The following is a 5,000-nucleotide window of genomic DNA, read 5'->3' as shown; positions in this document are numbered from 1 at the left end:
GCATCATTGGGTAGCACCAACAACCGGTCGTATCAGTGCTTCCACGTGAAGGCGTCTCTCTTCAGCACTAATAATGAATGAATAGAGAGAGAGAGAGAAAGAGTAAGAGAGAGAGATAGTGAGAGAGAGAGAGAGAGAGAGAGAGAGAGAGAGAGAGAGAAGGGGGGCAGGGGAGAGTGAAACAAGCAATATAATGGCAAGAAAGAAAAGAGGGGATGATGAATAATGGACAGATAGCAGGTTGATGTAAAACAGAGAGAGACAGACAGACAGAAAGAGGAGGAAGGGCGATGATTAATGCACATAAAGAGAGGAACGAAATGAAAATTATGTAAAGGAAGAGAGAAGAGAAGGGTTGATATTTAATGCTTGAAATGAGAGGAATCCGTAAAAAGAGAGGAGGGAGAAAGGAGACACATAAAAGAGATAGAACGCTGATTATTAACGTTTTAAGAATAGTGATGTATTGAGGGGAGACGGGAGGATAAAAGAAGGAGGGTGCTGTAAAGGAGAAGGTGACTAGTAATTACCTTGGCAGAATCGTAATAAAGATGAGAGGAAGAAAGTGTAAGATAATGTGAAGAAAAATGAAAGTGATTAAGCAGTTCAAACACAAGGATAATACGAACTTAGGACACGAGGAGAGATGACTATAGAGAGATGTGTTCATAAGGAATAGATAAGGGGAAAGGAAAACACTTTGAAGGAAAATGGGTGCGATGGAAGTAAATAACAAGATGTAATATGAACTTACGATGAATAAAATAGACAAAAGTGATGTTTGAAAAAGTAAACAAGTGAAGAAAATGTACGGTATGGTGTAACGAGGAAAATGTTAAATGAACTGAGGAAGAAACTACAATGACATGAAAGTGGAGAGAGAGAGAGAGAGAGAGAGAGAGAGAGAGAATGATAATTAGTGTGCGGAAAGAAAGGTGATGAAAAGGGAAGGTGGAAAGCAGAAGGTGATAACATAGAGATTAACGCAGGCTTAAATGTGATTTAAAAAAAATGTTAAAATATGGAAGTAAAAAACAGTGAGAGAGGTTTATAGTTTATTGATAGATAGAAAGGTAATGAAAAGGAAAATAAGGGAAAAGAAGATTATACCTTGAGGGAAAACTTAAAATGAACGCAAGAAGAGAAGGTTAAAGATGCTATGAACGTAGGAAATGAAGACCAATGATAACGCTTAGTGGAGATTGTAATGTGGTGTTTGATAAGGAAGAGAAAGGAGGAAAATATCTTGGAGAAATGTTGAACGTGAAAAGAGTGGGTGGAGGGGGTAGGAGGAGGAGAGGGAAGGAAAAGGAGGAAGGAGGAAGTGAGAGGAAAGGACTGAAGATGAGAGGGAGGGAGAGGGTGAATGAAGGAAGCAGTAAGGGGAAAGGAAGGTGTAGGTAAAGGGGTGGGGGAAGGAAAGTGGAAATGATGAGAGTAATAATAAAAAAAAGTACAAACCGCAATCTCAAATGTTCAGTAGAAGTAAAACAGCAACTTCCATATTGCTTTTTTTTCTTGAGCGTAGGGTCCCTGGGCTAGGTTACCGCAGTCCAGAGCATATAAGGCTAAGAGAGAGACCTAAGTCCCTATTACCTTTTTATATAAGAGAAAACTTTGGCCATCTCTAGAACTGGAACCTTAGTACGTAACCCACGGCTTTTTCCGATTTAACGATCTCTGCCATCTATATTCTCCGAAAAAATAACGAATTGGAAGAAAACGGAAAACCACAAAAAGAAAATGTAGACGAATGGGAAAGACAGCAGGTTTAAAACAGAAGAAGCTATTAAGCCCTTCATTACGACGATATTAACCTTTATTTTAGTCCTGCAACTCCCTAACGACTTCATTAATTTTAGGAGAATTGACGCCAGCCACATCCCTCCCTCCCGCGTCAAGGGCCTCTCCTGAGCTGAATAAAATCGCGTGGAGAAGCAGAAAGAAATATAAAGACGTCATACTGAAGGGATTGACGGAGATTACCCCTTTCCTCTTCGCTACGCGAGTCTAAGCAGAATAAAATTGTCTGGTGAGAGAGAGAGAGAGAGAGAGAGAGAGAGAGAGAGAGAGAGAGAGAGAGAGAATCATTTTACCGAAAGGGGTTAAAACAGCGAAAAATTTACTTAATTATTTTTAAATAGAATTAATGAACTCCAGTTAAAAGGCCAATTACACCTGGACTGCCTTATTAAGTCGATGTTAATTAGGACTGTAGGGTGCTTAATCACGGCTAATTATCACTCCCTAATGACATCCCTTCGCTGGGTATACGGGGCAGAATTAATTACAGGGGCATATGTGTGTACTTGGAGTGTTTAATGATGGAGAGCCGGAGTAGTTTGGTATTAGTGAGATGATTAGGTAATTAGGTGTATATGGGACTGGATTAGGATGAAGGTGAGGAGAAGGAGAAGGAGGAGGAGGAGTATAAGAAGAAGAATGAGGAGAAAGAAAGGAAGATGAAGTGGAAAGAGAAGTAGATACAAGGGAATAGAAAAAGGAAGAAAAAGAGAAGACGGAGAAGAAGGGAGGGGAGAGGATACCATAGAAGAGAGGGAGAAGGAGAAAGGATATTAAGAGGAGGAGGGAGAGGAGAAACAATAGTGATAAAGAGAGACGGAGGGCGAAGAAGAGGACGGAGGAGGAGGAGAAGAAGAAAAGAAGTAAGGAGAAGGAGGTATATAGTAGTAAGAGGAGGAGCAGAAGAAAATATGGAGAATGGGAGGTATATAATTATTTAAGAAGAACAAGAAGAAGGAAATGCATGTTGGGTCATTCAAGGCAGGTTCTTTCACAATAATGATGTGATACTAACAACGGGTATCTCTCTCTCTCTCTCTCTCTCTCTCCTCTTTAATCGGGCCCTCGAGACCGTGCTGGCAGGAAAAAGTGAGAGGGATCGAAATAATGACATGAACATTTTATACGAGGAGAAAAATTAAACCTAATTCTCTTTGAGTTAAGAAGAATCACTATTTTTTTTTTTCTCGTGGCGGAATAACGAAGAAGAAAAGGACAGGAAAATAAAAAGACGAATGGTTGACAAGGGAGATGTGAAGGAAAGAAAACAGTTAAAGAAAAGTAGAGAAAAATAAAGGAAGGGGAAGAGAAGGAAGCAGGAAGAGAAGAGACAGAAAAGGGAATGAAAATAAAAAAAGAAGGAAGGTGGGAAAAGGAAGGAAAGAGGGAAATGGAAGGAAGGAGAAGGAAGGAAAGAGGAAAAAGGAAGAAAAGAGGAAAACGGAAGAAAGGAAAAAAGAAAAAAAGAGGAGAAGGAAGGAGGGAGAGAGAAAGCATGGAGAAGAATGAAAGAGAAATGGGGAGGTACTCTAGGAAAATGGGTGTGAGAAGGGAGGGGAACAGACAAGGAAGAGAGAGAGAGAGAGACAGAGAGAGAGAGAGAGAGAGACAGAGACAGAGACAGAGACAGACAGACAAACAGACAGAGAGGAAAGGGGGGACGGAAACAGAAGTAATATTGAAACATAAAAGGTTAGGCTGTTAAAATCATAGTTTCTTCCCTCCCTTGAGTCCCTTCACCTCAGACCGGCAGGAAAATGTGAGAACCACCATACAGGAAAAAAAAAAAAAAAAGGGATATCAGTAGTTGTTCAGTAGTCAGGATACGAGTTGCCTTTTGTAGGAGGGTTCAGATCAAGGTTGTTTGGTCCCCGTTAGGTCAGGGAAAGTCCAGTCAGGTCAGAGTAAGTCCAGTTAGGTCAGGGAAAGTCCAGTCAAGGTCAGGTGCGGTCCATCCAGGTGAGTTTAGGTCCATCGTCGTGTGTTAGGTCCATTGGGGTCAGGGCGGGGGGATTAGGGGGGCCAGCAGGAGTCGTTACTGAGTAGGGAGGAACGCTGGAAGGTCCTTGTGATCCAGGCCATTGCTTACAGGCTGTGGCGTCAAGAGAGAGAGAGAGAGAGAGAAGGGGGGGGTGGGGGGAAGGAATATGAACGTGTGTAAAATGAGGGTGAAAGGGGAGGAAGAGAGTGAAAATAGAGAAGGAAGGAAAGAGAGAGAGAGAGAGAGAGAGAGAGAGAGAGAGAGAGGAAAAAGATATTGGGAAGCATTTGAATTTATGTTGGCCTATGGACGAATAGGGAGTGCGAGGGGGGGAGAGAGAAAGAGAGAGAGAAAGAGAGAGAGAGAGAGAGAGAGTTGGAAAGAGAGGAAGGACAGGGGGGGAGGAGGGGGACGAGAAAAGAGAGGAACTGGGGAGGGATGAAGGAGAGAGAGGGGAGGAAAGGGGGGGAGTAAGGAGCGAGGGGAGGGGAGAGAATCAGGCGGAAGTAAGGGAGGAAGGAGAGGGATGGGATGGGAGGAGAGGAGGGAGGAGGGAAGAAGGAGGTGAAGGGAAGTGGAAAGGGAGAAGAGGAGGGGGAGGAAGAAAGAGGGAAGTAAGAGGAAGAGATGGGAGGGATGGGGAGAGAGGAGAGGAAATAAAAAAGCAGAGGTAGAGAAGGGAGGAAAGTGGGAGAATGGGAGAGGGGAAGGAGGAAGGGAAGATGGAGGAGAAAGTAAAGGAAGAGGGGACGGAGGGAGGAGGGTAGAGAAAGAGGGAAAGGAAAAGTAGGAGAGAGGAAGAAAGGAGAAAGGAGGGTAAAGAAGGAGGGACGAAGAAAGGAAAAGGAAATAAGAAGGCGTAGGAGCGTGGAAGAAAGGAAGAAAGAAAAAGACGAGAGAAGGGATGGATGGGATGGATGAGTAGGAGAGGGAAGGAAAGAGAGGTGGGAGGAGAAGGAAGAGGGAGGAGGAAGGAAAGAGTGGATGGAAGAGGAAGAAGAAAGGAGGAAGAGGGAGGAGGAAGGAAAGAGTGGATGGAAGGAGAAGAAGAAAGGAGTGAGGAAACGAGGAGGAAAGAGAAGAGAAGAAGGTGAGAAAGGAAGGAAAGAGAAGAGAGTCAGAAAAGGGAGACAGAAAGGGAGTGAGATTAAAAAGAGAGGATAAACGAATAGAAATTTAGGAGGAGGAAGAAGAGGGTGAGAAGAGGAAGATGGAG

The sequence above is a fragment of the Coenobita brevimanus genome, chromosome 57 (genome assembly GCF_032717465.1).
Source record: "Coenobita brevimanus isolate Jiangsu-jjx chromosome 57, ASM3271746v2, whole genome shotgun sequence".
NCBI lineage: Eukaryota > Metazoa > Arthropoda > Malacostraca > Decapoda > Coenobitidae > Coenobita > Coenobita brevimanus.
Note: the sequence above shows the minus strand (reverse complement) of the source record.